Source organism: Diceros bicornis, unplaced genomic scaffold, assembly GCF_020826845.1.
Source record: "Diceros bicornis minor isolate mBicDic1 unplaced genomic scaffold, mDicBic1.mat.cur scaffold_324_ctg1, whole genome shotgun sequence".
Taxonomy (NCBI): domain Eukaryota; kingdom Metazoa; phylum Chordata; class Mammalia; order Perissodactyla; family Rhinocerotidae; genus Diceros; species Diceros bicornis.
This window is the reverse complement of record NW_026691195.1, coordinates 174,666-199,077: the sequence shown is the minus strand read 5'-3', so window position 1 is coordinate 199,077 and position 24,412 is coordinate 174,666.

The window sequence follows — 24,412 nt, the reverse complement described above, 5'->3', positions numbered from 1 at the left end:
AGTGTATCAACATTTCTGTCATACTTTCTTTTTATAGAGCTCATGTCATTTTTGAGATATTACTTCACATCCATCACCTTTCAGCTCTTTCTGCTGGTCTGATCTGCTGTTTTCCCCAATTTTTGGTTTTTAATTCAATTGTTTTATATGTGCATATTGTGAGAAGAAGTTTGATTTGGTTATTTTCTCCTCGGCCTGATTACCTTTATGCTCTGTTTTTTCCTATACTTCCTATCCTATCCTTCTTTATATTGTATGTATAATGATTATTTTTATCTGTGATCTTGGAAGGTCTGATTCTAATTTAATAGCATAAAATTGGTCAAAATATCCCCTTATTGTTGTCTGTCTTTAGGATCTGTGATGTTGAATCCTCTTTTATTCCTAATATTGCCAGCTTCTATATGAACTCCTTTTTTAAAATGATCACTTTGTCTGGAAGTTTATAAATTATATCTGTCACTTCCAACAACCAACTTTTCCTTTCTCTTTTGGGGGGTTTTCTCTTTTAATTACTTCTGCTTTTATCTTCATTCCTTGCCTTTACCTTCTTTTTTTAGTTTCCTGGAGACAATTGTTTTTATCTGGTTTTCTAGTCATTTCAGGCTGGAAGAAAAAGTGTTGCTTCATCATATTTGAAAACAGAAGTGCCTCAGAAGGGTTTTCTTTATCTCTAATTTTCCACATTTTCTGATAGACAAGTTTAGTAGTTATTTTGAATGATTTTTTTCTATCTCCAACCTACACCATATCCTTCAGTAAGTCTTAGTAGTTATTGGAAACAGCGGGATGGTCACCAAAGTCCAGCATAGACCTTCAGGCCTCATTGAGGCAAGAAAGCTGATTCACTGGAGATCAAGCCGGCCATCAGGGACCAGATTGTCCACGAGCTGCAGATGCTGCACGAGTGTAACTCCCTGTACATCATGGGTTTCTCCAGGGCTCTCTGGACCAGGCGTTGAAGGAAGCCAAGAGAATTCCAAGAGTCTGGGGAAGTCAGCATCGCGATTCTCTGAGGCTTGGTGTATCTCCAAGAAAAGCACCCCGACTGTGCACCAAGATGTGAAATCTTCTAACATCCCCGCCAACTGCAGAGGGGAGATGAAGCTGTGTGATTTTGGGGTGAGCAGGCAGCTGGACTCCATGGCCAACTCCTTTGTGGGAACTCGAGCCTACGTGTTTCCCAGCAGTTGCAGGGCACTGACTACCTGGTGAGTCGGACATCTGGAGCACGGGCTGGCCCTGGGAAGCTGGCCGTTGGAAGGTACCCCATTCCCTCCGGATGCCATCTCTGGCTGGGCCATGGTCAGTGGGGCAGAAGGAGAGCCTCCAGTATCTCCCCGAGGCCAAGGCCATCAGGATGCCCCACAGCAGTCACAGATGGCCAGCTGGCCAGCTCTGGCTAGCTTGGAACTGCTGGACGGTATTGTGAAGGAGCTGCTTCCCAAGCTGCCACCAGCACCTTCACTCAGGATCTCCGGGAATTTTGAATAAATGCCTAATTAACCCAGCAGAACCAGCAGATCTGAAGATGCTTGTGAACCAGCCTTTACCAAATGGTACAAATGGAAGAAGTGGATTTGTTGGCTGGTTGCGTAAAATGCTGCGGCTGAACCAGCCCAGCACACCCACGTGCACCTCCCTGTGAGGGGATGGGCTCCCCGCATCCCATCTGTCCCCTCCACTCCTCACCCCTTCCGGCCCAGGACAGACCAGCCTCTTCTCTCCCTCGGCCCCTGCACCCTCTCCCATGGCACCCTCCACGGAGACCAGCGCAGAGGTGGGAACATTGAATTTCCTCTTCTAGCTGTCCAGCCTGTGTGGCCCTCTGGTCTCTGGGAAAGGGGGACGCTGCTCCTGCTGTCTTCTCAGAACCTGCTCATTTAGGTTTAAAACAAAACAGGTAAAGAAAAAGCAAACAGTGCCCATAATAAAATATACATATAATATAGATTAAATATAAATTATTTTAAATATGGATTACAATGTAGATTTTAAGTGCATGCATTCTGTTCCATATCCTCTTCCAATATATGTTTCCCCTAATGACCATAATCTTTTATAAGATATCAGCTGCCAACTGTGATCTTGATTCCAACTCTCACCCTCCCTCACTTTTTTTAGACTTTACTCTCAGCATTATGATTTAAATGGTTAGTTTGGCTATTGTTTCCCTACTTCATAGTGTTCACTCCCTCTATCCTGTTACCTACAGAAGAGAACCACACAGGGGCCGTGCACTCGCACTTGTGAGAGCAGTTCAGTCAGTCAGTCTGGACTTTGCTGTGGAGCTGACTGCTCTTTCAATATGTCTGTACAAGTCAACCAACAAGAGAAAAAAATGGGGCTACACACGTTCGTTTATCTTTGCAACAATGCTATGAGGAAATTAAACTACCATCTAGAAGATAGTTTTTTTTAAAAAATGTGTTAGTTATGCAAACTTCAGATGTCTTAACTCCAAAAATTTCTCTTTAGAGGTGACCTTGCCAAAGTTTCTCCTTCAAAGCCTACGTGAAGTGTTGTTTCTTCTACTAAAATTCCCTGTGTAGTTTGCCCCATAAATTATTCCAGTTTTGATGGTTCAAGATGTGGACGGAGCAGTGATACAGCAACAGTCGACATGTCAGAACAATTTAAGACTTAGACATTTCCTCTCAAACATTGACTATTTTCTTTTTAACCCACAGAAATAAGCATGAGGTGCTGGGGGAATTTGTTGTGGCTTTATGTTTTATGAACAGAAAGAATGTATGCCAGTTGACATGGCGGACCAATTTAGAATGGCTTGTAGCTCTGTCTTTTCAAATAAGAGTTTAACTGGCAGTCTTTCCTTTATACCAAAGCTCTCCAGCTGCCACATTAAATCTCAGGTATAGCCCTGAAACATAGTGTTTCAATTTTCTTCACTACTAGAAAATATAATTTTAAATGACAAAGTCTATGCAAATATAATTCTTGAAAATGTATTATTTCAGTTTTTGTCCGACTTTGTTGTATTATTGTTCTCATTTGTTGCTTTGTTTAGAGATTAAAATGAATATTTCTGTTCTGTCAGTCTCTGTGAGTGTAATTATCTACATAATCTCAGCCAAAGTAGCAGAGAATGCAAGAAAGATTAATGAGAAAAGACACTGTTATAGTGACCCAGTCTCTTTAAGAAAGAAGAGTTAACAGAAGAGAACTATAAGAAATATCTTATGGTTCAAGGATCAAAGAATATCTTGTACCCAGGTTCTCCTATTATTATCTTACATTAACATGGTATATTTGTTACAATCAATGAACCAATATTGATATAGTATTACTAGCTAAAGTTAACACTTGATTCAATTCCCTTAGTTTTTACCTGATGTCCCTTTTTTGTTTTAGGATACTGACCAGGATCCACCTTATATTTATCCATCATGTATCCTTAGGATTCTTATGGCTGTAACAGTCTCTTAGGATTTTTTTGTTTTTGATAACTTTAAAAGTTTGAAGTAGGGGCCGGCCCCACGCCCTAGTGGTTAAGTTTGGTGCGCTCTACTTTGGCAGCCCGGGTTCAGTTCCCCAGCATGGACCTACACCACTCTTCAGCTGCCGTGCTGTGGCGGCGACCCACATACAGAATAGAGGAAGACTGGCACAGATGTTAGCTCAGGACGAATCTTCCTCAAGCAAAAAGAGGAAGAGTGGCTAGAGATGTTAGCTCAGGGCGAATTTTCCTCAGCAAAAACAAACAAAGTTTGAAGTAGCAGGGGTCATATAGTTTGCCGAATTTCCCTTAATGGGTTTTTGGACGTTTTTCTCTTATTTGACTGTGTTATATGTTTTGGGCAGAAGATCACAGCATATCAAGAGTACATGCAATCAACATGACTTTTTATTGTTGATGTCTGCCTTGATCAACTGCATGATGTATTGTTTGTCATTTTTCTCCACTGTAAGATTACTCCTTCCCCAATTCACAGTGTATTCTTTGGAAGGCTGTCACCATGCACAGCCCACACTTGAGGAGTAGGATGTTTTGCTTTCGCTCATTTAGGGGAGATAATCTACGTAACAATTCTTCTGCACAAGAGATCTGTTTGTTCTCCCCTGTGTATTTATTTACTCAATCATGCATTTATATCAGTAGAGTGAGTTGGATATTTCTTTTAAATTTTGAGTTATAATCTAATACTAATTCATTCACTGTGCTCACTTCAGCAGCACATACGCTAAAATTGGAACAATACTAATTCATTTTATTGCTCAAATTGTTCCAGCTTTGGTCATTGGTACCTGTTTCAATCAGCTCCTACCTGACATGTCTAAATAAATGTGATTTTTTGTGCATTTCCTTCCTTTCTGGCACAACCAGATAGTCCAGGCTCATCTTGTACAATTCCTGCTCTAGCTCTAGTATCTCATTTCTCTAAGGAGACTTGGTTCCTTTAGTTGGAGAGTGATATTAGATACCAAGATCTAGGTGTTAGGTGTGCTCATTGCTACCAGGATATTGTTGCTTCTAGGACCTCTCAGCTGACTTAGCAAGGAGAAATATGCATGTATGTTCACTAACCCAGGTATATACGCATATCTGTAAGTATTTCTAAACATGGCTATATGTATCTCTATTATGCCAACATGAGTTCATACTGATGTCCCTGACTCGAATCCATTACCACACAGATCATTCTAGCCTATTTCTTTGCTTCTCAGTAATCTCCCACTCCAACGATGAGAAACTTCACTTCCACCACCCATTTTCTTAGTTGTGCAGTTTGAATATACAAGTATAGCAGTATCGGAATTGTTAACCCATACTCCTGTGGGAAACAACTGTATCAACCAGAATAAAATGCTAATATAAAGCTTATTTTGCCTATAGTCTTACAGACTCCACTCATTTCCAAATTTACTTAGGTCAGCACATTTTACCTCCATCCCTCAGTGAAGTTTTATACATTTGTAATACGGTTATATTGTTTTGTCACAATCTGAATTCCATCCTGGCATCCCCTCACCTCCTAAAAGTATTTTTAGATTTGCATATATTAAGGTTCAGTCTTTGTCAAGTCTATGAGTTTGACAAATGCAGTGTCATGTATCTACCATTGCAGTATCATACGGAACAATTTCTCTGGCCTAAACCACCCCTTCCCATGCTTCGCCTTCAACCCTACACTCCTTCCTCTGGCAACCACTGATTGTCTCATTGCTAAATTTTTGCCTTTTTCAGAATGTCATATAATTGGAATCATACAATAGGTTGCAGAACACATTTCTTCAGTATCTATTCTTTCAGTCTTTCTGTCTCCATTGTCGATGTATTTGGTATGGCTTTCTATTTAGTATGTGTGTGGCTTTCATTCATGAATCATTGCCCCACAGGTTTATTCCTTCCTTTTTTCCTGTTCTTGGGAGGAGCTGAATTGAAACTTCCTTCTTAGAATGGCTTTTACTGCATCCCTTAAGTTTGGCATGTTGTATTTCCATTTTTGTTTGTTTCAGGATATCTTTTGATTTTCCTTTTGATTTCTTTTTGATCCATTGGTTGTTCAAGAGTGTGTGGTTATGGCCCATCATATGATCTAACCTGGAGAATGTTCTGTGTGCACTTGAGAAGAATGTGTATTCTGCTGCTTTTGGATGGAATGTTGTATATATCTCTGTTAAGTCCGTTTGGTCTATAGTGTTCAGTTCTGTTGTTTGCTTATTGATTTGCTGCCTGAATGATCTATTCACTGTTGAAAGTGTGGTATTGAAGTCCCCTACTATTATCATATTGCTATCTATTTCTCCTTTCAGTTTGGTCAATATTTGCTTTATATATTTAGGTGCTCCAATGTTGGGTACATATACATTTACTATTGTTATATCCTGTAGGGGCACTAGCCTACACGCCCTATCTTAACCATGTATCCTTCTGGCCCCCTCTGGGCAGGATGCCAAGCATCCAGCATTGTAACTGTTTCTCTCAATGAACATCACATTCTGAGGGAACACAGAGCCCTTCCATGCGATCCTTGAATTGCAGCCATGCAAGGACAGGCCCTCTTGGCAAGCACGTAGCCTTTTGTTCTCCTGCCTATGTAAGCAACCCCCACCCCCCCTTCACAGGAGCAGGTGCAGGTGCACAACTCTGTCCAGCCAGTCACCACTGGACACTCCCCATAAGTAAGACTCAAACCCTTGTGTCTGGTACGCCATCTCCTGGTCTTCTGTCTTTCTGCAACCTATCCTGTGCTGCTTGCTCAACTGGGCACGTAGCCAGACATATCCTCTTTATGATTTGACCTCTTTTCATTATGTTGTGATCTTCGTTGTCCCTTGTGACCGATTTTGACTGAAATCTATCTTGTCTGATATAAGTAGAGCTACCCCTGCCCTCTTTTGGTTCCCATTTGCATGGAATATCTTCTCCCATCCCTTCACTTTCAGCCTATGTGTATCCTTAACTCTGAAGTGAGTCTCCTGTAGGCAGTATACTGTTGAATCCTGTTTTTTTAAAATCCATTCAGCCATTCATGATTTTTGTTTGGAGAATTTAATCCATTTGCATTTAAAGTAATTATTGATAGATAATGACTTACTATTGCCATTTTGTTAATTGTTTACTGACTTTTTTGTAGTTCTTTGTTCCTTTCTTGCTATCTTACTTTGTGATTTGTTAGTTTTTTAAGTAGTCTGCTACTTATATTTTTCCCTTTATCTTTTGTGTATCTACTAGCGGTTTTATCTTTGTAGTTACCATGAGGTTTACATAAAACATCTTGTAGTTATGATAGCCTTTTTTTTTTGGTGAGGAAGATTAGCCCTGAGCTAACGTCCGATGCTAATCCTCCTCTTTTTGCTGAGGAATATTGGCCCTGGGCTGGTATCTGTGCCCATCCTCCTCTACTTTATGTGGGATGCCGCCATAGCATGGCTTGACAAGTGGTGCATCGGTGCGCGCCCAGGACCTGAACCTGTGAAACCCTGGCCGCTGACATGGAGCGCACATACTTAATTGCTATGCCACTGGGCCAGCCCCTATAATAGTCTTTTTAAAGTGATACCGACTTAACTTCAATAGCATACAAAACTCTACGCTTTTAATTCTCCCTCACGACATTTTATGCTATTGATGTTGTTATGATTAAGATAGTACATTTTATATTATATGATTTTTTAGCAAAATTTATTTTAAAAGAGAAGCTGGGCCAGAGATGAGGGGACCTGGTGAATCACAGGCATGGAGTGCATGGCTGGAAGTCAGGGCGTGTGAACACTGAGAGGATGAAACACCATCCACATTCTCACTCACCTTGGGCTCCAGAAATGCAGGAGCCCAGCTTTCGTCTCCTCTCACCTGTGCCCGCCTTCTTGGCTCGCTGGCTGGCGTTGCCACCACCTCCTTGTCCCCGGCCATGACTGCTGTCGCCACTGCAACCCGGGACGCACACCCTTCCACTTTCCCGCTGGAGGCGCGAGACCTAGAGAAATAGCCCGGGCCCGACTGGAGGAGCCCTGGTGGGAGAAAGGAAAGCCTGACTCCGCTCTCCTGAATGCACCGCTGGCAGCTGGGAAGGCGCCACAGAGCGGGTGTTCCAAGCAGGACAGGGAGTCCGCAGAGATCCCAGGCGCCTGCTGGCCTCTTCTGGCAGAGTTTGCAGGTGGCTGGGACCCCTCAGGTCAGGGCTGAGGGACCTGGCCCTGGTAAGAGCGCTCCATAAGGGAGCAGGGCGCGGAGCTGCTGTGAAACAGTTCCTGCCCGCCATCTGGGCTTCCAGTTCCAGCTGCTTCCTCCGCAGGCTGGGGGTTCAGCACCCAGAGTAAGTGAAGAAGCCAGAATGGTGACAGCCCAGCTCTGGGTAGACGATGAGCTTTCTCTCCTCTGGCAGAGGGGGAGACATTCTGGCTCAGCCAGGCATCCCACTGGATATCCAAAGGCAAGCACTCGAGGGCTTCTCAGGCTGAGCGGGGCCGAGGGGCAGGCAGTGGGCCCCTTTAATTTCATTCGTGAAGCGTCCCCCTCCTCCCCTCCCCTGGCCACCTGCTCCTTTCTTGGCCCGTTCAGAGTTCTGAGGGAGAAGGAGCTGGTCCTGTTTTCAAGTTGACTTTACAAAGTGTGTGCTGGGGGTGATACTCTGGTTAATGAGGTTCCCCATCATCTGGAGCCAGCATCCAGGGTTGCCCGGGCGATGGGCTTTGTGTCAAGTGCTTTGCAGGCTTGCTCATGTTCATTCTGGGGTGTGTGTGTGTGTGTGTGTGTGTGTGTGTGTGTGTATGGACAAGGAGAGAGAACTGGGGACAGGGGACACACTCAGCCAGATCACCTCCATCCAAGCCCTTCCAGCAGCCCCAAGTGTCATTGAAGGAGCTGACTCACCTCCTTGGCAGAGACACCAGGAGAGGAGGGGATCACCTCCCATTCCTTGCAGCTCCTTAGATGAGCACGAGATTTTCTGGAAGTTTCCTGGTCACTCCATGAGACCATTCAGATTGGAGCCTGGGGTGGTCCAAAGTTTCTGCAGAAAAGGGGCTGGGATGAACCCTGGATCGGAGCTCCTGGCATCCTCATCCCCAGCGCTGAGGATGTGGGGGTTCCCTCCAACACTCCAGGCCATAGAGGCTCTGCTGAACCCAGCACATAGCTCAGGAGTTTGGCCCGATTATTTGTCCTCCTAATGAAAAGCAGCTGCAAAGAGGCCACCTAGTATCTGAGGGTCATTTTGGAGCCATGCCTGTGGTCACAGCACCCTCGATGTCATCCAGCCTAGGGCTGGGTCATCTCGATGGACCGGTTGGTCAGTGAGGCAGGCGTGGAGGTGCTTCTGGCCATGATCCGGAAGTTGGACATATCCCCCTGGCCTGTAACTGCCTGCTTGGGCTGGATGTCTGCCTCTGGGGACAGCACTGCTGTGAGGTTCTTGGACGGCACTCGGAGCATGAGGTGGGAGTCTGAGGACCTCCTGCCGTTGCTTGGGATTCGGACCCCGGGCTGCTTCCCTAGGCTGCTGAGACCTGGGGATTCCTCCAGGGTGTCAGAGGCTAGGGCTTGCTGTCCTGGGGAAACTCCATCTCTGGGTCAGGAGGTTGAGCTTCAAGTCTGCCCTCAATTTGGGGCTGACTTATGTGTGTGACTTTGGGCAAATCACTAGACTTGTCTGGGCTCAGTTGCTGCTTCTGTAAAATGAAGAGATTTCATGTATCCTCAGAGGTCCCAGCTCAGACACTCTATGGCCCGAGCTATTGTCACCGATGAGATTTTCAAAATCCCAGGAGGTGATGTAATTTAGTGTTTAAGAGACCAAGGACTCAGAGGCATCTAAGTTTGACCAGTCACTTTACTCTCCACACCTTGTCCCTCCACTGTTAAATAGGAAGTTCATAGTTGCTACTTTGGAAGGGTGTTGGGAGGACTAACTGAGACAGTGCCTGGCAAGAGCTTAGTGTATCTAGTGGAGACTGGTCCCCAGACGCAGCAGCATGGCTGCCTGTTTTTGTGTCTTGTGTGTGGACATTGGGGTGTATTTTCCCCAGGGAGGCTGGCCCTGTCCCACCTGAGCACCAGGTGATCCTTCACTGGGGAACAGGGCACTTGTTCTCTCCAATCACTTGACACCTGCCGTCCCCGCCCCTTGTTGCCGTCCCCGCCCCTTGTTGCTTCCTCATAAAGCACTGCTGGACCAGCAGCTCCTAGTGGGTAGCCCAAGGCAATCTGGGAGGACTGGATGCATCCAGCTGCTGTGTCCCCATGACAACAGGAGGTGGAGGTAAGCTGTGTCCATGGTGTCAACTTTGCAGCTGTGTAGGAACCCAGGACAGAAAAGTGCAGTATGTTTGGGTGTCAGGCATTCAGTCAGCTGAGGCCATCTGAGCAGGTGAGGCTGCTGTGTGAGGCTGCAGGAACTGCCATGCTGGGGAAAGTGGGGTGTGTGTCTGTGTGTGTGCAGGAACCACCATGCTGGGGAAAGTGGTGTGTGTGTCCGTCCTGAGGTCCAGGGTATGGTGAAACCGTAAGGGGAAGGCTGACCTCCTCTCAGCTGACATGGAGTGAGTTTATGGGCACGCAGTAGAGAGACTGGGGCAGGAGCAATTCTGCCACGTGCTAGCTCAATCTGTGGACTTGACTTTTAGGACTCAGAAAACGAGCAGTCTGCTGTCCTGGTGGAGTCGGATGTGTGTGTCTGTGTAGATGCGTGTGTGTGAATGTGTGCGTATGTATACATTCTCATGCAGGTTTGTGCACATGTACTCATGTGAGTCTGATTTACATAAAAAGCTTGTGTGCTCACACGTGAGAATAGTGTCAATATGGGTGTGTACTTGTGAGATTGCATGTACATGGATTTATGAGTATGTGTGTGCGTGCATGCCTGCAAGAGAATGTGTGCCTGTGTGAGTCAGTGTGAGTGTGGGTATTGGTATGCACTTGTGAGTGGTAAGCAGTTGTGTGTATGTGAGTTGGTTGTGTGCCTGTGACCAATAGGTGCATGGCTGCACAGGTGCACACATGTGTGGGGAGGCTCTGTGCAGTAATGCCTGTGTTTGAGAAGCTGGGCACGTCTGCCTGGGTGCATGCTCTGGTAGCTGTGTGTGCTGTTTGCACGTGTCTGTGTTGGCATTTGTGAGCGCCTGCATGTATGTGAGTGTACATGTGTGTGCAATATGAGTGTGAACTTGTGGTCTGTGCTTACACGCATATCTCTCTACATGGTTTTCAATGTGCCTTTGTGTGTATCCAAGTGCATATGTGTGTATGACATTGCACACTTGTTTGTCTCTCTGTGTGTATGTGTGTGTACCTGTCATTACGTAACCTCTGTGTCTGTGTGTGAGTTTCTGAGCACGTGTGTCTGTGAGTGTTAGAGGGTACATTTGATTGCACTGTGTGTATATGTGTGTTTCTGTGGGTATGTACCTTTCAGTGGATACCTGTGGGTATTGCAGTGTAAACTGTTTGTGCATCTCTATGTGTACACACGTGTTTCTGAGTGTGTGTACCTGTGTGCAGTGTTGCACGCTTGATTGTATTTCTGTGTATATGTGTGTGTTTCTGAGTGTTGGTATCTGGGTTGCAGTGTACATTTGTGTCTTAGTGTGCATGGGAGTGTCTCTGAATGTGTATGTCTGGATGTTGCAGTGTAACTTTGGTGCATGTCTCCTGTGGATGAGTGAGTTTCTGAGTGTGTGTACCTGTGGTGTTGCATTGCATCTGCTTGCATGTCTCTGGGTGTACAATGTGTGTGTCTGAGTGTGTTTGCCTGTCTGACACTTTTGAGTGTGTCTCATGTATAGTATGTGTGTGTTTCTGAGCATGTGCATTTCTGCAGGCGTGTCCGAGTGTCCATAGGGATGTAAAGGTGTGTGTAGGGGGTGCAAACACAGCTGAGAGCTTCCAAACAGAAAACCTCCCTGAACCTTTAAAGCTCCTCTTCTGTCTGCTCTTCATGGCTGAACTGTGCTCGTGCTGTGCACCTTCCCAGTGGTGACCCAGCGATTGGTGCCGGCTCTGAGCAGGGTGCTGGGATGGTGCACGTTGATTTTTCCAGTTGCTTTTGCTCCGAAGCCCATGTATCCCCTGTCCCTGGCTCCCTTGGCCCCACAACAGCCCATGTCTCTCTGGCCAGGAGCCTGCACTCAGCACAGTTGCTGAGCAAACTCACGGATGTGAGGAGCTCAGGGCTACTCTGCACTCGCCGGAGGCACCAGCATCTCTGATTCCAGGATGCTAGTTGGACGAGACAGAGAGGCGATCTGGTTAGTCCTTCTCATTTTCCAGAAGGTGAGTGGAGACCAGAGTGTTTACCAGGCTCTTTGGCCTCATGGTGACAATATTAACTCCAGTAACTATCACTTGTCGAGCACTCAGCGTGTGCCAGGCTCTTTTCACAGAGTAGCTCCTTAAACCCCCACAGGCCCCTGTGATGTCATTTCCCATCCTACACACAAGGAAATCGAGTCTCAGAGAGATGATGTGACCTGCCCAGAGTCACACAGCACAGAAGTGGACAAGCTGTGATTCGAACCCAGCTTCTCAGATTCCAAATGCCAGAGTCGTGACCCCTACCCTGTCCCATTGCCCAAGGCAGTTGCTGTTTATTGAGCCCTACTGTGTGCTGGGCTCTGGGTGGGGCTTGGAGATACAGAGATGATAAGACAGATGTGGTTTGCCGTGTGTCCTCTCCACTGGGAACCTTGAGGAGAGAGCCCCGTGTCCCCAGCAGCCAGCACAGAGCTTAGCACATAGTAGGGCCTCAGTGAATGTTGGCTGAATAAATGAATGAGCCACTGCAGGGTCTACCAGAATAAGCACTCAGTCTTCTAGTTTTCTTTTTTGTCCATAAAAGGAACAAGGACAGAGGATGTCCTGTGACCTCACAAATGTCCCCTTAAAGCATCCATGAAGGGGCCCCATCTCTGGGTCTGTGGCTCACCCACATTGGGCGATCCGAAGGGCCCTTTTGGTTCTGCAGGGCTGTAGTTCTGTGGCCTGGTGGCTAAGGGATCGTCTTGTCCAGGGATTTTGCTTGGGGATTTGCTTCTTCATGTGCATAGACTTCTTCATTTCTCTGGGGTGTGTTTCCCTTGACCCTGGATTCCTAGCACCTAGCACCACGCCTGGTAGTGACTCCACAGACAGGCTTTAGAGCCAGACCAACTAGACTCTGGCTCAGGCTTGGACTCTTGCCGGGTGGGTGTCCTTGCACCAGCCACAGCATTCATTAAGCCTCAGTGTCCTCATCTGCTCGGTGGGGACAATAATTGCATCTACTTCAGAGAATTATGAAGATTACACAAGCAAACATCTATATAACAGCACAGTGCCTGGCCCATGAAAAGGTGTTCAGTAATGCACAGGTACCATGATTATTTCCACTACCAATGTTATGATCATTAGCATATCTCAAAAAGCACATTAAAGCAACATGTAGAAGGGAATAACTCACCAAGCTGTGAAATCAGGAAAAGCTTCCAGGAGGAAGTGGTGTTGGAATGGCATCTTTAAATACATCACACAAGCACCATGAATTCTTTGCAGAAAAATTACGACATAGAGATCAACATGGAGGAGAGAAAAATTCAGGAGACAGAAGCCACAAGGTGTTTAAAGCACGAGTCAGCTCTGTTGGGAGAGAAACTCCCAGATGGAATGAGAACTCGAAAGGGTCCCTGGGCTCAAGGAGGGGACCCAGGAAGGGAACACTTGTAGGGGCCTCTCCCCAAGGACGGGCTTCAGCCTTCCCAGGAGAGGGTGTGTCGCCCCCTGGCTGAGGATCCCAAGTCTGGGTCAGAGAGATTTTCATGCCAGATCCAGGACTACGTGCACCTGAGGGAATAAACCCCAGGAGCAAGCTGACCTCAGATGATCAAACCTCAGGCGTCTCTGGGGAGCCCTGTGTACTGTGACCGTGTCTGTCGCCCATGAACCTTCCTGATTCTTCATCCGCAGCCCTCCAGAGCCAGAGGATCAGAAGTCCTTCTTATTCCTCTTGCCTCATCTCACCATCTTTTTCTCTCAAAATAAAATAAACTCAGGAAAAGAATAAAAGACTTTGAAGCCATTCTCGGTTTTTGCCTTTTGTTCCCATGTGACCTCAAGACAAAACCCTCTGTTACAGAGCAATCCATTAGAAACCTTAATTGGGGGGGTTTTGAGATTTGGATACAGTTTTAAACGTGTTTTGTAAATAATAAGAGTGGAACTTACATTATTTAAAGGTTCAAATCCTAAATCATCCTAAAGCCAGTGAAAGGAGAAAATAAAGATCAGATATTTATGAAAGAAGAAAATAAAATGAAGTGCCTCAGCAAAACTAATGACATGGACAGATCTCTTTCAAGAATAACAAGAGAAAATTAAGGCAGATATTAGGTGAAAAAAAGGGGCAATAATTAGATATAGATATTTGTAAAATTATGAGATTTTATTGTAAATAACTTAATGCCATTGAACTTGGAAAGACAGATGAGATGGTTAATTTCTCCTAATATATGAGTTAGTAAAACGGATGCAGACAAAAGAGTCCACCCTCAACATGGGGCCACTGAAGGCATTGAAGGAGGCGGCCATGGTCTGGAAGGTACCTGGATGAGGAGCTAGTCCTGACCCCGAGCAAAGGCTCCATCTGCTGGCCACAAGATAAAAGGCCAAGCAGGCTGTGGTAGAGCAAGAACTTTAATAAGTGATAAGCTAGCAAATTGGAAGATGGCAGACCATGGTCCAGAAAAAAAACCATCTTCAAAAAAAGATGAGAGAAAGATACGCTTGAATGTGCGTTGAGAATTTATGGAATTGTACCCAAGTCAATGCTTTTAGAAGCTACCTCTGGATGGGGATAGGGGAGTCTTAAATTTTTATTTTACATCCTTCTGGACTATAAACCTTTTATTAATAAATATTGTTTTAAAAACAGTGTTTCCTCCCCACTCCCCAGGGCTACCCTGCCTCCCACAAGACCCCAGGGTACCAGGCGCCCGATGAGAAACATTGTATTAGGCATGGACTGCCTGGGCCGGGAAACGAAGTATGCAAACACATCTTCCCTCATTTTCCAACAAATTCCATTAATTTCCATTTCACGTTTCCATTTCTGCTTAAGACAGAAAAGCAATCTACTGAAACACGGGGATTTCTCAGGCATTTCGGGTTTAAAAGGCACCTTCTGCAGTTACCCACATCTCTGCCCTCCATCTTGACCTCCAGGCTACAACGAGGGTGGTTTGCTGTGGGCTGTGTGTGCTCCCCACTGCTGCATGGGGCTTGTCTTGGCATGCCTGGTGGTCACGGGTCCGTGCTACCCTTGGCAGGGGGTATCCTGGCATGGACTCCTCAGAGGAAGCAGGTTGCTGCAGCGCAGGGCCCCTCTCAGCTGCTGAGGCCAATCTGTGTCATTGTCTGTGGCTGGACCCAAGGCCCCTCTGCTGGCCACATGCCTTGTCCACTCATTTGGGCTGTCACGTAGGAGGGCTGGGAACCTTTTACACATCTGCAGGGCCCACTACATATTTTGTGAGGTCCACTGCAAAATGAAAATTCAGAACACCTTATGCTAAGAGCAGGGGGAAATATGCATTTAAAGGTGCTAAGAAAGTTTTCCTTTAAAATATTTTATTACTTATAAAACAATGAGTGAAAAAGACACAAGTAACAACATACATTTACACATTACAAAACACTCTTTTCAGTGTCTTTATATAATACATACAACACACAACACTTTCTCAATATTATATCTGAATAGACCATAAGATTTTTCTGGCTCACTGTTATGCAAATTCATTTATTATCTCATGAAAATGTATACTTTTAACAACTTTTATTTTTACTTGATGTCGTTGCAAGCAATATCAGTTGCTCTTGGCAAATGCAAGATTGCAAATAATGTTAATTTATGAAGATGAGAAGGATCTTTTTGTTGGTGCAGACATTAGTGGAGCCGTTAAAAGTATTTGCTAGGCTATGACAACATTGGATGGATTTCTGATAAATTACTTCAAAGTAAATTTGACTACACCTAGAGCTGGTGATTCTTGTGGAACAATTTTCCTAAAAAGATTTAACTCTACAAACAAATCAACTCCATATAATCTGAATTTAATTGTAAGCATAAATTTATACTTTGGCATTTTAATATTTCCTCTGACACTTCCCATAACCTGTGGAGGTTGTACAAATAAGCGAAGGTGGGCTCTGGATTTGTATATAATTCAAAATGCCTTTTTATTCATCCTACCACTATATATTCAGTTACATGAAATATTAATTTTAAAATTGTCTTCCTCATTAACACATGGTTCTTCTGAAACTTCATATGAAAAAAGTGTTTTCTGCCAACTGCAATGATCTTTAAGTTTAATTTACTATTTCTAAGTTTGTAGGTATTTACTTGTAATGTTGCATCCGTTTTCAAACCAGGATGCTAAACTCTTTGAAGAATTCCAAGATTCTTCAATTCTCCCTGATATGCTTTATTGCAATGCCGCATGTACCCACTTTTATTTTGCAGGAATTGACTGATCAAGTCTGCTGCCTGAGTCCCCCAGTTCGTGTCCTGGCATTCAGGCTGGACATCTGTATTTGTGCAGATGCCACCGGGACAGTCAGACGAGCCACCCTGCCGCCGCGAGTCCTGGCACGCCCCCATGGAGAAGCCCTCCTCTCTCCTAAGGGTGTAACTGCTGCTGCCTCTGGAAACATCCCCATCAGCTGAAGTCTGGTGAACAGCAGGGCTCTGGAGGAACTTGGGTTTCTGGGAGAGGATGGCATTCCAGCAGACAGCGGGTGGGTCGTGGGGGGCCGCGCGCATCAGCCAGGAGGAAAGCCGAGCCACAGCGCTCTAGGGTCTGAAAAACCCAGCCCCAGGGCACCCTGGCTGGTCTCGGGGGACTTGGGCACCAGCCCCTCTTCTGGCATCCCCTCTGGGATCCGTGAATCCCAGAGTTCTGGAAAGCCGCCCAGCCTCCCGAGCTGGGGGCCCGCAGGGTTAGTCCTGGCTGCTCTGGGCACGGGTGGGGGTGCAGGGTCAGAGGTGGGGCAAGAGTAGGGTGCTGAATGCTGGTGCCGACCCCTGCAGACTCTGCGGTGGGCGAGGCTGCCCCTGCCTCTCTCTCCAAGGAGCCGCCCAGGAAGAGTCGCGGGTCAGCAGAGAGGGGAAACAATGGCAGTGGGGGCTGCAGGGCACGCTGGGGTCAGCACTGACCGCTAGTGGGAGGGGCGAGTGGCCGCTTCTGGGGGCGACAGCAGGCGGCTGTGGAGGGCGGTGCTCGAGGTGGTGGCTGGTCACCGTGGATCGGAAGGACGTTCCGGGAGCGCGCCCCAGCGCGCGGCAGAGCCCCGGAGCCAGCAGCCGCGCCCAGCGGACCGGCACCCAGCGGCACCTGGCGGCAGCTCCAGGCCCGCCCCGCCCCGCGATCACGTGTACATCAGGCCCCGCCCCTGGACGCCCGGGCCCCGCCCCCTCCCTCTGCCGTTCCTGCGGACCCGGCTGCGGCGGTGCCAGGTGAGTCTGCGTGGCCGCGCGGCCGGCGGGCCGGGGCAGGGTCGCTGGGGGCGGCCGGCGCGAGGTCTGAGGGTGCGGGCGCCTCCCGCGAAGTCCCCCGCTCTTTATCCACCGCGTCCCCACCCGGGTCCCTGACGCCCTCTGCCTTGCTAGGGCCGGGGGCCGCGGACCGTCTACCGACGTGGGTTCCCTACTCTCAGACCCCAGGGTTCAGGGCAAACGGCGTTGCGGGTGGGAGCCGGGTTCTGCCCAGAGCAGCCTCGCGGGGCCGGGGGTGGGCGGTGGTCTGGGCCGGCTCTGCGCGCTGGGGGCGCTAGGCTCCTAGAGGACGCTACGCATCCTGAATTAATCAAGGAGCCTCGACGTTCTCCCAGAACCAACTAGAACCCTTGGGGCCCCGCTAGGGATGCGAATACCACAGGAGGGGTTTGGGGTTGAGGCGCGGCCTCCAGAGGGGAGACCGCCTCTCCAGCGCTCAGTCCCCCTTAGTTGGGGGAGGCCGCATGGTGCGCACTTGGAAAGCCTCAGGGCCTCCAGTCCCCCCCCACACGCGCCGCCAGCCAGGGGAGGGTGCCCCCTGGACCCTCTTCTCTCTGCACTGCTCCTCGTTAAATTCCCTGGGGAGGAAGGGAAAAAGCAAACATCTTTTCCCCAGAGGAGAAAGCTTGAGTCTGATTAGTGTTTAGGCTTATTGAGAAATTGATTATCATATTCTTCCTGGCAGGCGTTGATGGAGGGAGAGAAGGCATCTGGGGTTTGGGCAGGTGGGATTGGGGGTGGAGGGGCACCTTTGGTAGAGGCCCCCTCTGCGCGGGTTGTTGGCTTCCTCTCTCAGAGCAGCAAGGGGAGGGAGGGGGTTTCTTTAACGCATCTGGGTCAGACCCCCTGGAGGAGAGACAGATTGTGCCTCTCCTGATGCCTGTGGACCCCTACCCTGTAGCTGGGTTCTCTGAAGCCCAGAGCCTGACTGCTGGTCTCTGTTGTCCTGGGTCAGGCGAGGCCCTCAAGCAGCTGCGTGGCCTCGCAAGCCTGCTGCTGCTCCTCTGTGGCCCTGCACGGGAGGGCTACACATCCTGGCCGGGCTGCCCAGCTACTCTGTGCAGTGGCTGTGCGCTGTGGGCAAGTGCACTTGTCCAAGGCAGGTGATGTGATGCGTGAGGCCCAGAGGACAGGATGGGGAGTGCAGCAAACTGGAGAGCAGGCGCCCCAGGGAGGCCCGCCTCTTGGCTCTGCTTAATTGTTGTATGGGAGAGTGCCTGCCTGCTATGGCTAGATCACCCCCATTTGTTTATAAGAAGGCAGAAAATCAGGTTTTGATATGAAATTTCCATTTTTAAAGTGTCGGAAACTAATTTAAAAAAAAACACACAGTGGCTGCCAAACTAAAATACATGGCCCTATGGCTGGCAGTTTGCAACCTCGGTTTTATTTCACGCCTTCAGAGGTGGGAATGTGTTTCATGTCTAAATATCCAGCCAATAGACTCTTGAGCAGCCTCTTCCATCAGGCATATTTCTGCCTGAAGAAAAGGGGTGTGACTGCTTCCTAGTGGGATTTCTGGGTCATATCTGTAAGAGGTTTGCAGGGTTGTGTAAAGCTGCCTTGGTAGTTGGCTGTTTACCCCAGCTGAGTCAGACATGTGTTCCCAAAGAGTTTTTCCTCCTTGCGTTTAATATTGTTAATGATGCCTTCTGACTTTTTCACTCTGTTTTCCACACATTTGTCACCACTTCTGCTTTTGGATCTCTGTGCTGGGAAATCTGAGGCTTACATGGAAGATTGATTTTTAACGCCCTTTGAACTGTTTGTTGGCTGTAATATTTGCATGCAATTGTGACACTTTAAAAATAGGAGACCACAGGGTTTGGAAAAAAGAATCTTCTGGGCAGATGAGTAAATGGAAAGGCCAGCCTTTAATTTTGTTAACATCCCAATTACTTCGCTGTAACCCTTGTGACGATTTCTGTCTCTTGTGATGCACTGCCTGGTTTTGTCCCGGGGACATGGCCCAAGCCTGGCTGACTGCACCCCTGCTGCATCGTGTGGGTTGGAAAGTTCATGTGTCCCACTGGCCAGCAGAGGTCACTATTCCACAGTTGTTAGAGGAGAAAATGCCTACAGTCCACACCACTTCTCTTTTGTTTGAGGGAGGTTTTACTCATAGTGCTAGTAGGACTGTTTTGATTCATACCTGTCTGTATTTTCCATATGTTCTTTAAAAAATCAATTATTTTTATATATTGTGTTTAAAGTGCTGACGGCTTGAGCGGGCTTCTGTAGGTAGTTGCCTGTGGGGGGCAGAACAGCACCATCTGTTAGGCACCTAGTAGGTCCTGGAACCCGTGCCCCACACTCTACATGCATCACCCTTACCGGCCGTCTGTCCTCCAGGGCTGTTGTGAGTTCACCTGTTTTCTGGACGAGGAGGCTGAGGTGAGGGGAGGAGAGATGATTTGCCCAAGGACACACAGCTAGTGGAGATGGGAGTCAGATGGGGAGATCTGTCCTCAAAGCCAGGCGCTTAAGTTTCCTGGAGCTGTACTTTTTCCTCAAGAAGGGATATTTCAGCGGCCTTAAGCAGCAGTCATTAAGAATGTATGAGAAGAGTATATATTTTTGATGGAAAACCTTATACATAGCTTACTGTGTTTCTTCTGCAGTTTCAGCCTGTAATTTGCTTGAAGAAGCTAGACTGTACTTTCTACTTCTTGGTCTTTGAAAAATGGGAACTGTGATGTTCTGTGAGGCTTTGCTCCTTCTCCACATGAAAACAAATGTTAGTAATACATGGTCTCCAAAAATGTCTCAAGCTTCATACCCATTTGGTAAGTAAAGTTCACTAAAAAGATTTCTAATCTCAGTTTACACGTCCAACTGCAAACTTTCTAACTTTGAAAAGAGACTGTTTGTCAATGAAAAGATAAATGTTTTATTGGACTTTTATTTATTCATGTTTTCAAAGACAAATCACTAGGATTTTCCATAAAGCTGGAGAGTTACAAGAGGACAGCTGTGTTCATCTCTAGATAATGAGTGGCCAGTTTGACCCCTGTTCTCCCTGAAGAGGTCATGTGAGAACAGTAAGAAAAGGCTTTGTATCTTTTGGGCTGTGATAAAAGGGCATTTGGTTCTGGAGTCTTAACAAATTCACCTGGCATACTGTTGTCCGTTGTTCTTTCAAATTTTTAGATGTTTTGTGATTGCTATTAACTATAAATGTTATTATTATTAGAACAGAAAACCATATTACCCTTTTAGATCTTCTTAATTAATAAAATGTAGCTGACTCACTGTTGTTGTCAGCAAACCCTTAAGTTTTCCCAGGGATAGCGAGTAGCTCAGGGTAGTAAAAGCACAGCCCCGGGGGGGGGGGGGGCGGGGTCGAGTGGCTATAAGCCAACATCTGTGGTGGTGAGCACTGGAGAACGAGTGGGGGGTGGCGTGGGATTCTGTTTTAGATGGGGGTGGTCAGGGAAGGCCTTCCTGATGAAGTGAGGTTTGGCCAGAGGCCTGACTGAGGTAAGGGAGAGGATACGTGGAAACCTGGGGGAAGAGTTGCAAGAAGCAGAAGGACCCCTAGACCCGAGCATGGCTGATTAGTTCAAGGCCAGGGAGGGGAGGAGTGGGAGGTGAGGGCAGAGACGTAGGAGGGACCAGGTCACATCAGGCCTGGTAGGCAACAGTAAGGACTACTCTTACTCTGAGTTGGGCAGCCACTGGAAGATTCTGAGCAAAGGACCAATATAGGCCCACTTACATTTTAAAAAATGAAATCTGGCTGTTCTGTGGAAAGTAGACTGGAGAGGGGAGTGGCAGGTCCGAATGAAAGTGGGGAGCCTAGTTAGGAGGCTACTGCTGGGAGAAAGGAAGGTGATGGGAGGAAAGTGGTAGAGGGACAGTGACGAGAAGCAGGCAGGTCTGGGGCTCTCATGAAGGAAGGAAGAGGTGCTGAGAATTGCTGGTGGGATGGTCGTGGCTGTGGAAGAAAACAAGTCATTAACATTGACTCAGAGGTCTTTGGCTCACAGTTGGTGGAATGAAATTGCCATTTGCTGAGATAGGAGAGGAGTGGGTTTACGGGGAGGTGTTACTGGCCACACAAGAGAGAGACCAAAGTAAAAACTGGAACGCCAGGCTAATGGCAAGGAAAGGGTTTTATTGAAGGCAGCCAGAGGAGGAGACGGGAGCTAGAACTCAAATCCACCTCCTGGAGGGAAAAAGGTAGGGGTATTTATTTCAGGTGATGTCAGCCAAAAGACCAGAGTGAGCCCTCAAATTCCTCTCCTCAGAAGATGGGAGGCAGGGGTTTGTAAAGGTTGCAAGGAATGCAGCTGCTTGTTGGGAGGGGGCGCCTGTGGCCTTGCTGGTCGGCGCTTTCCCACCAGCCTGCGTTTGGCCTTGTGAGGCTGCTGGCAGGGAGGAGGAGGGTGAGATGAGGGAATCCGCAGGTGGGTGTCCTTGGTTGTCTGACTCTATGATGGGTGGTGGATTGTGGTGCCAGGAAGCCAAGGAGTTGGGCTCTGGGAAGCATCAGCGTCTTGATAGTCTCGGGATATCAGTTTCTTGTAATAAACCTCAAGGATCAGTAATTAGCTAAAACTTCAGTGTGAGCCCAGCATGAGGCCACATGGGCTTTTAACAATTTGTAACTTCTATTTGCCTTTTGTATGTGGGGGGATAGGAAGGTTAAAGAAACTGATATTTCTATATGAATGTAACTAAAGAAGCAAGGAAGGGGATGGGTGTTTTTGGTTTTAAACCCATGTATGCTGGGTTTAATAGTGTAGGGGAACAGATATCAGGGCTGGCATCAGACGGAGATGGGTTAGTTAAGGTTGGCGGCATATAACTGAAAAACTCAAAATAGTGGTGGCTTAAGTAGCATAGAAATTTATTTGTTTATTTTTTCACATAAAAGAAGATCCAGAAACAGGCTGTTTCAGGATGACTCCCTGAGGTTATCAGGGATTCAGGCTCATTCTGGCCCCAAGGGGTGGTCCGCATCCCTGTGGGCCATCCTCCGGCTCTCGTTTTTGTGGCTTGGGTGGCCATGGGTGAATCTCAGAGGGTCTGTGCCCAGGCCTCAGTTTCCCCATTTGTCCAAAGAGGGCTGGTCTCGGTGGAGGAGGATATGGACAGGCGGGCGCAGGGGCTTGTCACAATGCGTTGTGACTGCAGGTGGCCTGCGCGTTCAACCAGCCAGAGAGGGAAGTACAGGCTGCTCCTGCCAGCAGGTGCTTCTATGGGTTTGTCAGGTCAGGGTTGGTGTGGGACGCTAACCCACTTTAGAGATGAGGAATAAACCAAGGGGCTGTTACCTGCCCAAACCTCCAGCCACCGGGGGTGGGACAAGAAGGGGGTGGCTGCCCTCACTCCCACGTGCCTGTGCTGTCTCCCTCTCCAGGATCCTGGCACCCTGCACTTCGAGGTGGCTGAGGCCACATGGCCACAAGAGGCTGAAGGTGGCCCTGGTGCTCTGGGTCCCTGCTGCCCGCAGGCCTCAGCACCACACAGCCTTCAGGGTCACCTTGAGTGGCAGCTGTGGGAATGGGGGTTGGTGACCTGCTGCCCAGCCACCTGCTGCCTCCCCGAGTTCAGGACCTCCTCTGGGCCCCCCCAAGACTACTGTCGCTCCAAGGCCGCCACCACCGGGAAGGGTAAGTCTCTCTGTCTTTTTTTTTTTTGTTTGTTTATTGTCGTAACATTGGTTTATAACGTTGTATAAATTTCAGGTGTACGTCATTATACTTCTGTTTCTGCATGGATTACATCTCGTTCTCATGTTCACCACCCAAACACTAATTACAATCCATCACCACACATGTGCCTAATTATCCCTTTCGCCCTCCTCCCTCCCCCCTCCCCCCTTTCCCTCTGGTAACCACCAATCCAATCTCTGTCTCTATGTGTGTGTTTGTTGTTATTATCTACTACTTAATGAGTGAGATCATACGATATTTGACCTTCTCCCTCTGACTTATTTCACTTTGCATAATACCCTCAATGTCCATCCATGTTGTCACAAATGGCTGGATTTCATCGTTTCTTATGGCTGAGTAGTATTCCGTTGTGTATAAATACCACATCTTCTTTATCAGTTCTTCCCTTGATGGGCACTTAGGTTGCTTCCGCGTCTTGACTATTGTGAATAATGCTGCAGTGAACAAGGGGGTGCGTGTATCTTTACGCATTGGTGTTTTCACGTTCTTTGGCTAGATACCCAGCAGTGGAATAGCTGGATTGTGTGGTAGTTCTATCCTTAATTTTTTCAGGAATCTTCATACTGTTTTCCATAGTGGCTGTACCAGTTTGCACTCCCACCAGCAGTGTATGAGAGTTCCCGTCTCGCCACACCCTCTCCAACACTTGTTTCCTGTCTTGTTAATTATAGCCATTCTCACGGGCGTGAGGTGATATCTCGTTGTAGTTTTGATTTGCATTTCCCTGATAATTAATGATGTTGAACATTTTTTTTTTTGAGGAAGATCAGCCCTGAGCTAACATCTGTGCTAATCCTCCTCTTTTTGCTGAGGAAGACCGGCTCTGAGCTAACCTCTATTACCAATCTTCCTCCTTTTTTTTATTTCTCCCAAAGCCCCAGTAGATAGTTGTATGTCATAGTTGCACATCCTTCTAGTTGCTGTATGTGGGACGCGGCCACAGCATGGCCGGAGAAGTGGCGCGTCAGTGCGTGCCTGGGATCTGAACCCGCTAAGCCACGGGGCCGGCCCTGTTGAACATCTTTTCATGTGCCTGTTGGCCATCTGCATATCTTCTTTGGAGAAATGTCTCTTCAGGTTTTTTGCCCATTTTTTAATTGGGTTGTTAGTTTTTTCGTTGTTGAGATGCATCAGTTCTTTGTATATTTTGGAGATTAAGCCCTTATCAGATGTATGGTTTGCAAATATCTTCTCCCAATTGTTAGGTTGTCTTTTCATTTTGTTGATGGTTTCCTTTGCTGTGCAGAAGGTTTTTAGTTTGATGTAGTCCCATTTGTTTATTTTTTCTATTGTTTCTCTTGCCCGGTCAGACATGGTACTTGAAAATATGTTGCTAAGACTGATGTCAAAGAGCATACTGCCTATGTTTTCTTCAAGAAGTTTCATGGTTTCAGGTCTTACATTCAAGTCTTTAACCCATTTTGAGTTAATTTTTGTGTATGGTGTAAGGTAATGGTCTACTTTCATTTTTTTGCATGTGGCTGTCCAGTTTTCCCAACACCTGAGACTACCGTCCTTCCAAGGCCAGCGCCACTGGGAAGAGTAAGTCTCTTCCTGCCATCTTACCTGGCATATGGCACGGGTGTGGAGAGATTTGTGCGTGGCTGCCACATGCCTTTGTAGGCATCCTCCAGAGAACTTGCTGGACGTTTCTCCGAAGTTCATCGATTTCTCTCTAGTTGTTTGGGACTTGCTTGTCATTCTGAAATGATTCCTGTTGAGAAAACATTTAATTTA